Genomic DNA, 13,537 nt, shown 5'->3' on the forward strand with positions numbered 1-13,537 from the left:
CGGAACGCTCACTGACATTTCCCCTCTCTGAAAGTCTGATAAACGCCGGAAAAATGACTAAGTCCAAAAAAGAATTTTTTTAAACTTTTTTCAATTTTACCCCCGTGGGATATATATTCTACCCACACACATTTGGAACTCTCCTGGGGTACCCTCACACATATTATTCCCTCATTTAGCGGATATTTTCACAAAAAAGTGAAATTTTCAAAAATTCAGAACATTGGCTGAAAACGACTAAAAACAAGGACTCATCGGGCGAATCGCTCTGGAACTGAAATCGGAATGCTCACTGACATTTCCCCTCTCTGAAAGTCTGATAAACGCCGGAAAAATGACTAAGTCCAAAAAAGAATTTTTTTAAACTTTTTTCAATTTTACCCCCGTGGGATATATATTCTACCCACACACATTTGGAACTCTCCTGGGGTACCCTCACACATATTATTCCCTCATTTAGCGGATATTTTCACAAAAAAGTGAAATTTTCAAAAATTCAGAACATTGGCTGAAAACGACTAAAAACAAGGACTCATCGGGCGAATCGCTCTGGAACTGAAATCGGAATGCTCACTGACATTTCCCCTCTCTGAAAGTCTGATAAACGCCGGAAAAATGACTAAGTCCAAAAAAGAATTTTTTTAAACTTTTTTCAATTTTACCCCCGTGGGATATATATTCTACCCACACACATTTGGAACTCTCCTGGGGTACCCTCACACATATTATTCCCTCATTTAGCGGATATTTTCACAAAAAAGTGAAATTTTCAAAAATTCAGAACATTGGCTGAAAACGACTAAAAATCAAGGACTCATCGGGCGAATCGCTCTGGAACTGAATTCTGAATGCTCACTGACATTTCCCCTCTCTGAAAGTCTGATAAACGCCGGAAAAATGACTAAGTCCAAAAAAGAATTTTTTTAAACTTTTTTCAATTTTACCCCCGTGGGATATATATTCTACCCACACACATTTGGAACTCTCCTGGGGTACCCTCACACATATTATTCCCTCATTTAGCGGATATTTTCACAAAAAAGTGAAATTTTCAAAAATTCAGAAAATTGGCAGAAAACGACTAAATATCAAGGACTCATTGGGCAAATCGCTCTGGAACGGAAATCGGAACGCTCACTGACATTTCCCCTCTCTGAAAGTCTGATAAACGCCGGAAAAATGACTAAGTCCAAAAAAGAATTTTTTTAAACTTTTTTCAATTTTACCCCCGTGGGATATATATTCTACCCACACACATTTGGAACTCTCCTGGGGTACCCTCACACATATTATTCCCTCATTTAGCGGATATTTTCACAAAAAAGTGAAATTTTCGAAAATTGGCAGAAAACTACTAAATATCAAGGACTCATTGGGCAAATCGCTCTGGAACGGAAATCGGAACCTTCACTGACATTTCCCCTCTCTGAAAGTCTGATAAACGCCGGAAAAATGACTAAGTCCAAAAAAGAATTTTTTTAAACTTTTTTCAATTTTACCCCCGTGGGATATATATTCTACCCACACACATTTGGAACTCTCCTGGGGTACCCTCACACATATTATTCCCTCATTTAGCGGATATTTTCACAAAAAAGTGAAATTTTCAAAAATTCAGAACATTGGCTGAAAACGACTAAAAATCAAGGACTCATCGGGCGAATCGCTCTGGAACTGAAATCGGAATGCTCACTGACATTTCCCCTCTATGAAAGTCTGATAAACGCCGGAAAAATGACTAAGTCCAAAAAAGAATTTTTTTAAACTTTTTTCAATTTTACCCCCGTGGGATATATATTCTACCCACACACATTTGGAACTCTCCTGGGGTACCCTCACACATATTATTCCCTCATTTAGCGGATATTTTCACAAAAAAGTGAAATTTTCAAAAATTCAGAACATTGGCTGAAAACGACTAAAAATCAAGGACTCATTGGGCGAATCGCTCTGGAACTGAAATCGGAACGCTCACTGACATTTCCCCTCTCTGAAAGTCTGATAAACGCCGGAAAAATGACTAAGTCCAAAAAAGAATTTTTTTAAACTTTTTTCAATTTTACCCCCGTGGGATATATATTCTACCCACACACATTTGGAACTCTCCTGGGGTACCCTCACACATATTATTCCCTTATTTAGAGGATATTTTCACAAAAAAGTGAAATTTTCAAAAATTCAGAACATTGGCTGAAAACGACTAAAAATCAAGGACTCATTGGGCGAATCGCTCTGGAACTGAAATCGGAACGCTCACTGACATTTCCCCTCTCTGAAAGTCTGATAAACGCCGGAAAAATGACTAAGTCCAAAAAAGAATTTTTTTAAACTTTTTTCAATTTTACCCCCGTGGGATATATATTCTACCCACACACATTTGGAACTCTCCTGGGGTACCCTCACACATATTATTCCCTCATTTAGCGGATATTTTCACAAAAAAGTGAAATTTTCAAAAATTCAGAACATTGGCTGAAAACGACTAAAAACAAGGACTCATCGGGCGAATCGCTCTGGAACTGAAATCGGAATGCTCACTGACATTTCCCCTCTCTGAAAGTCTGATAAACGCCGGAAAAATGACTAAGTCCAAAAAAGAATTTTTTTAAACTTTTTTCAATTTTACCCCCGTGGGATATATATTCTACCCACACACATTTGGAACTCTCCTGGGGTACCCTCACACATATTATTCCCTCATTTAGCGGATATTTTCACAAAAAAGTGAAATTTTCAAAAATTCAGAAAATTGGCAGAAAACGACTAAATATCAAGGACTCATTGGGCAAATCGCTCTGGAACGGAAATCGGAACGCTCACTGACATTTCCCCTCTCTGAAAGTCTGATAAACGCCGGAAAAATGACTAAGTCCAAAAAAGAATTTTTTTAAACTTTTTTCAATTTTACCCCCGTGGGATATATATTCTACCCACACACATTTGGAACTCTCCTGGGGTACCCTCACACATATTATTCCCTCATTTAGCGGATATTTTCACAAAAAAGTGACTTATTCAAAAATTCAGAACATTGGCTGAAAACGACTAAAAATCAAGGACTCATCGGGCGAATCGCTCTGGAACTGAAATCGGAATGCTCACTGACATTTCCCCTCTCTGAAAGTCTGATAAACGCCGGAAAAATGACTAAGTCCAAAAAAGAATTTTTTTAAACTTTTTTCAATTTTACCCCCGTGGGATATATATTCTACCCACACACATTTGGAACTCTCCTGGGGTACCCTCACACATATTATTCCCTCATTTAGCGGATATTTTCAAAAAAAAGTGAAATTTTCAAAAATTCAGAACATTGGCTTAAAACGACTAAAAATCAAGGACTCATCGGGCGAATCGCTCTGGAACTGAAATCGGAATGCTCACTGACATTTCCCCTCTCTGAAAGTCTGATAAACGCCGGAAAAATGACTAAGTCCAAAAAAGAATTTTTTAAAATTTTTTTCAATTTTACCCCCGTGGGATATATATTCTACCCACACACATTTGGAACTCTCCTGGGGTACCCTCACACATATTATTCCCTCATTTAGCGGATATTTTCACAAAAAAGTGAAATTTTCAAAAATTCAGAACATTGGCTGAAAACGACTAAAAATCAAGGACTCATGGGGCGAATCGCTCTGGAACTGAAATCGGAATGCTCACTGACATTTCCCCTCTCTGAAAGTCTGATAAACGCCGGAAAAATGACTAAGTCCAAAAAAGAATTTTTTTAAACTTTTTTCAATTTTACCCCCGTGGGATATATATTCTACCCACACACATTTGGAACTGTCCTGGGGTACCCTCACACATATTATTCCCTCATTTAGCGGATATTTTCACAAAAAAGTGAAATTTTCAAAAATTCAGAACATTGGCTGAAAACAACTAAAAACAAGGACTCATCGGGCGAATCGCTCTGGAACTGAAATCGGAATGCTCACTGACATTTCCCCTCTCTGAAAGTCTGATAAACGCCGGAAAAACGACTAAGTCCAAAAAAGAATTTTTTTAAACTTTTTTCAATTTTACCCCCGTGGGATATATATTCTACCCACACACATTTGGAACTCTCCTGGGGTACCCTCACACATATTATTCCCTCATTTAGCGGATATTTTCACAAAAAAGTGAAATTTTCAAAAATTCAGAAAATTGGCTGAAAACGAGTAAATATCAAGGACTCATCAGGCGAATCGCTCTGGAACTGAAATCGGAATGCTGACTGACATTTTCCCTCTCTGAAAGTGTGATAAACTGCGGAAAAATGACTAAGTCCAAAAAAGAATTTTTTAAAACTTTTTTCAATTTTACCCCCGTGGGATATATATTCTACCCACACATATTTGGAACTCTCCTGGGGTACCCTCACACATATTATTCCCTCATTTAGCGGATATTTTCACAAAAAAGTGAAATTTTCAAAAATTCAGAACATTGGCTGAAAACAACTAAAAACAAGGACTCATCGGGCGAATCGCTCTGGAACTGAAATCGGAATGCTCACTGACATTTCCCCTCTCTGAAAGTCTGATAAACGCCGGAAAAATGACTAAGTCCAAAAAAGAATTTTTTTAAACTTTTTTCAATTTTACCCCCGTGGGATATATATTCTACCCACACACATTTGGAACTCTCCTGGGGTACCCTCACACATATTATTCCCTTATTTAGAGGATATTTTCACAAAAAAGTGAAATTTTCAAAAATACAGAACATTGGCTGAAAACGACTAAAAATCAAGGACTCATTGGGCGAATCGCTCTGGAACTGAAATCGGAACGCTCACTGACATTTCCCCTCTCTGAAAGTCTGATAAACGCCGGAAAAATGACTAAGTCCAAAAAAGAATTTTTTTAAACTTTTTTCAATTTTACCCCCGTGGGATATATATTCTACCCACACACATTTGGAACTCTCCTGGGGTACCCTCACACATATTATTCCCTCATTTAGCGGATATTTTCACAAAAAAGTGAAATTTTCAAAAATTCAGAACATTGGCTGAAAACGACTAAAAACAAGGACTCATCGGGCGAATCGCTCTGGAACTGAAATCGGAATGCTCACTGACATTTCCCCTCTCTGAAAGTCTGATAAACGCCGGAAAAACGACTAAGTCCAAAAAAGAATTTTTTTAAACTTTTTTCAATTTTACCCCCGTGGGATATATATTCTACCCACACACATTTGGAACTCTCCTGGGGTACCCTCACACATATTATTCCCTCATTTAGCGGATATTTTCACAAAAAAGTGAAATTTTCAAAAATTCAGAAAATTGGCTGAAAACGAGTAAATATCAAGGACTCATCAGGCGAATCGCTCTGGAACTGAAATCGGAATGCTGACTGACATTTTCCCTCTCTGAAAGTGTGATAAACTGCGGAAAAATGACTAAGTCCAAAAAAGAATTTTTTAAAACTTTTTTCAATTTTACCCCCGTGGGATATATATTCTACCCACACACATTTGGAACTCTCCTGGGGTACCCTCACACATATTATTCCCTCATTTAGCGGATATTTTTACAAAAAAGTGAAATTTTCAAAAATTCTGAAAATTGGCTGAAAACGACTACATATTAAGGACTCATCGGGCGAATCGCTCTGGAACTGAAATCGGAACGCTCACTGACATTTCCCCTCTCTGAAAGTCTGATAAACGCCAGAGAAATGACTAAGTCCAAATAAAAAAATTTGTCAACTTTTTCCAATTTTACCCCCGTGGGATATATATTCTACCCACACATATTTGGAACTCTCCTGGGGTACCCTCACACATATTATTCCCTCATTTAGCGGATATTTTCACAAAAAAGTGAAATTTTCAAAAATTCAGAACATTGGCTGAAAACAACTAAAAACAAGGACTCATCGGGCGAATCGCTCTGGAACTGAAATCGGAATGCTCACTGACATTTCCCCTCTCTGAAAGTCTGATAAACGCCGGAAAAATGACTAAGTCCAAAAAAGAATTTTTTTAAACTTTTTTCAATTTTACCCCCGTGGGATATATATTCTACCCACACACATTTGGAACTCTCCTGGGGTACCCTCACACATATTATTCCCTTATTTAGAGGATATTTTCACAAAAAAGTGAAATTTTCAAAAATACAGAACATTGGCTGAAAACGACTAAAAATCAAGGACTCATTGGGCGAATCGCTCTGGAACTGAAATCGGAACGCTCACTGACATTTCCCCTCTCTGAAAGTCTGATAAACGCCGGAAAAATGACTAAGTCCAAAAAAGAATTTTTTTAAACTTTTTTCAATTTTACCCCCGTGGGATATATATTCTACCCACACACATTTGGAACTCTCCTGGGGTACCCTCACACATATTATTCCCTCATTTAGCGGATATTTTCACAAAAAAGTGAAATTTTCAAAAATTCAGAACATTGGCTGAAAACGACTAAAAACAAGGACTCATCGGGCGAATCGCTCTGGAACTGAAATCGGAATGCTCACTGACATTTCCCCTCTCTGAAAGTCTGATAAACGCCGGAAAAATGACTAAGTCCAAAAAAGAATTTTTTTAAACTTTTTTCAATTTTACCCCCGTGGGATATATATTCTACCCACACACATTTGGAACTCTCCTGGGGTACCCTCACACATATTATTCCCTCATTTAGCGGATATTTTCACAAAAAAGTGAAATTTTCAAAAATTCAGAACATTGGCTGAAAACGACTAAAAACAAGGACTCATCGGGCGAATCGCTCTGGAACTGAAATCGGAATGCTCACTGACATTTCCCCTCTCTGAAAGTCTGATAAACGCCGGAAAAATGACTAAGTCCAAAAAAGAATTTTTTTAAACTTTTTTCAATTTTACCCCCGTGGGATATATATTCTACCCACACACATTTGGAACTCTCCTGGGGTACCCTCACACATATTATTCCCTCATTTAGCGGATATTTTCACAAAAAAGTGAAATTTTCAAAAATTCAGAACATGGCTGAAAACGACTAAAAATCAAGGACTCATCGGGCGAATCGCTCTGGAACTGAATTCTGAATGCTCACTGACATTTCCCCTCTCTGAAAGTCTGATAAACGCCGGAAAAATGACTAAGTCCAAAAAAGAATTTTTTTAAACTTTTTTCAATTTTACCCCCGTGGGATATATATTCTACCCACACACATTTGGAACTCTCCTGGGGTACCCTCACACATATTATTCCCTCATTTAGCGGATATTTTCACAAAAAAGTGAAATTTTCAAAAATTCAGAAAATTGGCAGAAAACGACTAAATATCAAGGACTCATTGGGCAAATCGCTCTGGAACGGAAATCGGAACGCTCACTGACATTTCCCCTCTCTGAAAGTCTGATAAACGCCGGAAAAATGACTAAGTCCAAAAAAGAATTTTTTTAAACTTTTTTCAATTTTACCCCCGTGGGATATATATTCTACCCACACACATTTGGAACTCTCCTGGGGTACCCTCACACATATTATTCCCTCATTTAGCGGATATTTTCACAAAAAAGTGAAATTTTCGAAAATTGGCAGAAAACTACTAAATATCAAGGACTCATTGGGCAAATCGCTCTGGAACGGAAATCGGAACCTTCACTGACATTTCCCCTCTCTGAAAGTCTGATAAACGCCGGAAAAATGACTAAGTCCAAAAAAGAATTTTTTTAAACTTTTTTCAATTTTACCCCCGTGGGATATATATTCTACCCACACACATTTGGAACTCTCCTGGGGTACCCTCACACATATTATTCCCTTATTTAGAGGATATTTTCACAAAAAAGTGAAATTTTCAAAAATACAGAACATTGGCTGAAAACGACTAAAAAGCAAGGACTCATTGGGCGAATCGCTCTGGAACTGAAATCGGAACGCTCACTGACATTTCCCCTCTCTGAAAGTCTGATAAACGCCGGAAAAATGACTAAGTCCAAAAAAGAATTTTTTTAAACTTTTTTCAATTTTACCCCCGTGGGATATATATTCTACCCACACACATTTGGAACTCTCCTGGGGTACCCTCACACATATTATTCCCTCATTTAGCGGATATTTTCACAAAAAAGTGAAATTTTCAAAAATTCAGAACATTGGCTGAAAACGACTAAAAACAAGGACTCATCGGGCGAATCGCTCTGGAACTGAAATCGGAATGCTCACTGACATTTCCCCTCTCTGAAAGTCTGATAAACGCCGGAAAAATGACTAAGTCCAAAAAAGAATTTTTTTAAACTTTTTTCAATTTTACCCCCGTGGGATATATATTCTACCCACACACATTTGGAACTCTCCTGGGGTACCCTCACACATATTATTCCCTCATTTAGCGGATATTTTCACAAAAAAGTGAAATTTTCAAAAATTCAGAACATTGGCTGAAAACGACTAAAAACAAGGACTCATCGGGCGAATCGCTCTGGAACTGAAATCGGAATGCTCACTGACATTTCCCCTCTCTGAAAGTCTGATAAACGCCGGAAAAATGACTAAGTCCAAAAAAGAATTTTTTTAAACTTTTTTCAATTTTACCCCCGTGGGATATATATTCTACCCACACACATTTGGAACTCTCCTGGGGTACCCTCACACATATTATTCCCTCATTTAGCGGATATTTTCACAAAAAAGTGAAATTTTCAAAAATTCAGAACATTGGCTGAAAACGACTAAAAATCAAGGACTCATCGGGCGAATCGCTCTGGAACTGAATTCTGAATGCTCACTGACATTTCCCCTCTCTGAAAGTCTGATAAACGCCGGAAAAATGACTAAGTCCAAAAAAGAATTTTTTTAAACTTTTTTCAATTTTACCCCCGTGGGATATATATTCTACCCACACACATTTGGAACTCTCCTGGGGTACCCTCACACATATTATTCCCTCATTTAGCGGATATTTTCACAAAAAAGTGAAATTTTCGAAAATTGGCAGAAAACTACTAAATATCAAGGACTCATTGGGCAAATCGCTCTGGAACTGAAATCGGAATGCTCACTGACATTTCCCCTCTCTGAAAGTCTGATAAACGCCGGAAAAATGACTAAGTCCAAAAAAGAATTTTTTTAAACTTTTTTCAATTTTACCCCCGTGGGATATATATTCTACCCACACACATTTGGAACTCTCCTGGGGTACCCTCACACATATTATTCCCTCATTTAGCGGATATTTTCACAAAAAAGTGAAATTTTCAAAAATTCAGAACATTGGCTGAAAACGACTAAAAATCAAGGACTCATTGGGCGAATCGCTCTGGAACTGAAATCGGAACGCTCACTGACATTTCCCCTCTCTGAAAGTCTGATAAACGCCGGAAAAATGACTAAGTCCAAAAAAGAATTTTTTTAAACTTTTTTCAATTTTACCCCCGTGGGATATATATTCTACCCACACACATTTGGAACTCTCCTGGGGTACCCTCACACATATTATTCCCTTATTTAGAGGATATTTTCACAAAAAAGTGAAATTTTCAAAAATTCAGAACATTGGCTGAAAACGACTAAAAATCAAGGACTCATTGGGCGAATCGCTCTGGAACTGAAATCGGAACGCTCACTGACATTTCCCCTCTCTGAAAGTCTGATAAACGCCGGAAAAATGACTAAGTCCAAAAAAGAATTTTTTTAAACTTTTTTCAATTTTACCCCCGTGGGATATATATTCTACCCACACACATTTGGAACTCTCCTGGGGTACCCTCACACATATTATTCCCTCATTTAGCGGATATTTTCACAAAAAAGTGAAATTTTCAAAAATTCAGAACATTGGCTGAAAACGACTAAAAACAAGGACTCATCGGGCGAATCGCTCTGGAACTGAAATCGGAATGCTCACTGACATTTCCCCTCTCTGAAAGTCTGATAAACGCCGGAAAAATGACTAAGTCCAAAAAAGAATTTTTTTAAACTTTTTTCAATTTTACCCCCGTGGGATATATATTCTACCCACACACATTTGGAACTCTCCTGGGGTACCCTCACACATATTATTCCCTCATTTAGCGGATATTTTCACAAAAAAGTGAAATTTTCAAAAATTCAGAACATTGGCTGAAAACGACTAAAAATCAAGGACTCATTGGGCGAATCGCTCTGGAACTGAAATCGGAACGCTCACTGACATTTCCCCTCTCTGAAAGTCTGATAAACGCCGGAAAAATGACTAAGTCCAAAAAAGAATTTTTTTAAACTTTTTTCAATTTTACCCCCGTGGGATATATATTCTACCCACACACATTTGGAACTCTCCTGGGGTACCCTCACACATATTATTCCCTCATTTAGCGGATATTTTCACAAAAAAGTGAAATTTTCAAAAATTCAGAACATTGGCTGAAAACGACTAAAAACAAGGACTCATCGGGCGAATCGCTCTGGAACTGAAATCGGAATGCTCACTGACATTTCCCCTCTCTGAAAGTCTGATAAACGCCGGAAAAATGACTAAGTCCAAAAAATAATTTTTTTAAACTTTTTTCAATTTTACCCCCGTGGGATATATATTCTACCCACACACATTTGGAACTCTCCTGGGGTACTCTCACACATATTATTCCCTCATTTAGCGGATATTTTCACAAAAAAGTGAAATTTTCAAAAATTCAGAAAATTGGCAGAAAACGACTAAATATCAAGGACTCATTGGGCAAATCGCTCTGGAACGGAAATCGGAACGCTCACTGACATTTCCCCTCTCTGAAAGTCTGATAAACGCCGGAAAAATGACTAAGTCCAAAAAAGAATTTTTTTAAACTTTTTTCAATTTTACCCCCGTGGGATATATATTCTACCCACACACATTTGGAACTCTCCTGGGGTACCCTCACACATATTATTCCCTCATTTAGCGGATATTTTCACAAAAAAGTGACTTATTCAAAAATTCAGAACATTGGCTGAAAACGACTAAAAATCAAGGACTCATCGGGCGAATCGCTCTGGAACTGAAATCGGAATGCTCACTGACATTTCCCCTCTCTGAAAGTCTGATAAACGCCGGAAAAATGACTAAGTCCAAAAAAGAATTTTTTTAAACTTTTTTCAATTTTACCCCCGTGGGATATATATTCTACCCACACACATTTGGAACTCTCCTGGGGTACCCTCACACATATTATTCCCTCATTTAGCGGATATTTTCACAAAAAAGTGACTTATTCAAAAATTCAGAACATTGGCTGAAAACGACTAAAAATCAAGGACTCATCGGGCGAATCGCTCTGGAACTGAAATCGGAATGCTCACTGACATTTCCCCTCTCTGAAAGTCTGATAAACGCCGGAAAAATGACTAAGTCCAAAAAAGAATTTTTTTAAACTTTTTTCAATTTTACCCCCGTGGGATATATATTCTACCCACACACATTTGGAACTCTCCTGGGGTACCCTCACACATATTATTCCCTCATTTAGCGGATATTTTCACAAAAAAGTGAAATTTTCAAAAATTCAGAACATTGGCTGAAAACGACTAAAAATCAAGGACTCATTGGGCGAATCGCTCTGGAACTGAAATCGGAACGCTCACTGACATTTCCCCTCTCTGAAAGTCTGATAAACGCCGGAAAAATGACTAAGTCCAAAAAAGAATTTTTTTAAACTTTTTTCAATTTTACCCCCGTGGGATATATATTCTACCCACACACATTTGGAACTCTCCTGGGGTACCCTCACACATATTATTCCCTCATTTAGCGGATATTTTCACAAAAAAGTGAAATTTTCAAAAATTCAGAACATTGGCTGAAAACGACTAAAAACAAGGACTCATCGGGCGAATCGCTCTGGAACTGAAATCGGAATGCTCACTGACATTTCCCCTCTCTGAAAGTCTGATAAACGCCGGAAAAATGACTAAGTCCAAAAAATAATTTTTTTAAACTTTTTTCAATTTTACCCCCGTGGGATATATATTCTACCCACACACATTTGGAACTCTCCTGGGGTACTCTCACACATATTATTCCCTCATTTAGCGGATATTTTCACAAAAAAGTGAAATTTTCAAAAATTCAGAAAATTGGCAGAAAACGACTAAATATCAAGGACTCATTGGGCAAATCGCTCTGGAACGGAAATCGGAACGCTCACTGACATTTCCCCTCTCTGAAAGTCTGATAAACGCCGGAAAAATGACTAAGTCCAAAAAAGAATTTTTTTAAACTTTTTTCAATTTTACCCCCGTGGGATATATATTCTACCCACACACATTTGGAACTCTCCTGGGGTACCCTCACACATATTATTCCCTCATTTAGCGGATATTTTCACAAAAAAGTGACTTATTCAAAAATTCAGAACATTGGCTGAAAACGACTAAAAATCAAGGACTCATCGGGCGAATCGCTCTGGAACTGAAATCGGAATGCTCACTGACATTTCCCCTCTCTGAAAGTCTGATAAACGCCGGAAAAATGACTAAGTCCAAAAAAGAATTTTTTTAAACTTTTTTCAATTTTACCCCCGTGGGATATATATTCTACCCACACACATTTGGAACTCTCCTGGGGTACCCTCACACATATTATTCCCTCATTTAGCGGATATTTTCACAAAAAAGTGAAATTTTCAAAAATTCAGAACATTGGCTGAAAACGACTAAAAATCAAGGACTCATCGGGCGAATCGCTCTGGAACTGAAATCGGAATGCTCACTGACATTTCCCCTCTCTGAAAGTCTGATAAACGCCGGAAAAATGACTAAGTCCAAAAAAGAATTTTTTAAAATTTTTTTCAATTTTACCCCCGTGGGATATATATTCTACCCACACACATTTGGAACTCTCCTGGGGTACCCTCACACATATTATTCCCTCATTTAGCGGATATTTTCACAAAAAAGTGAAATTTTCAAAAATTCAGAACATTGGCTGAAAACGACTAAAAATCAAGGACTCATCGGGCGAATCGCTCTGGAACTGAAATCGGAATGCTCACTGACATTTCCCCTCTCTGAAAGTCTGATAAACGCCGGAAAAATGACTAAGTCCAAAAAAGAATTTTTTAAAATTTTTTTCAATTTTACCCCCGTGGGATATATATTCTACCCACACACATTTGGAACTCTCCTGGGGTACCCTCACACATATTATTCCCTCATTTAGCGGATATTTTCACAAAAAAGTGAAATTTTCAAAAATTCAGAACATTGGCTGAAAACGACTAAAAATCAAGGACTCATGGGGCGAATCGCTCTGGAACTGAAATCGGAATGCTCACTGACATTTCCCCTCTCTGAAAGTCTGATAAACGCCGGAAAAATGACTAAGTCCAAAAAAGAATTTTTTTAAACTTTTTTCAATTTTACCCCCGTGGGATATATATTCTACCCACACACATTTGGAACTGTCCTGGGGTACCCTCACACATATTATTCCCTCATTTAGCGGATATTTTCACAAAAAAGTGAAATTTTCAAAAATTCAGAACATTGGCTGAAAACAACTAAAAACAAGGACTCATCGGGCGAATGGCTCTGGAACTGAAATCGGAATGCTCACTGACATTTCCCCTCTCTGAAAGTCTGATAAAC

This window comes from Phyllobates terribilis, unplaced genomic scaffold (assembly GCF_046119375.1).
Source record: "Phyllobates terribilis strain yellow unplaced genomic scaffold, ASM4611937v1 Scaffold_3__8_contigs__length_932513732, whole genome shotgun sequence".
Taxonomy (NCBI): Eukaryota; Metazoa; Chordata; class Amphibia; order Anura; family Dendrobatidae; genus Phyllobates; species Phyllobates terribilis.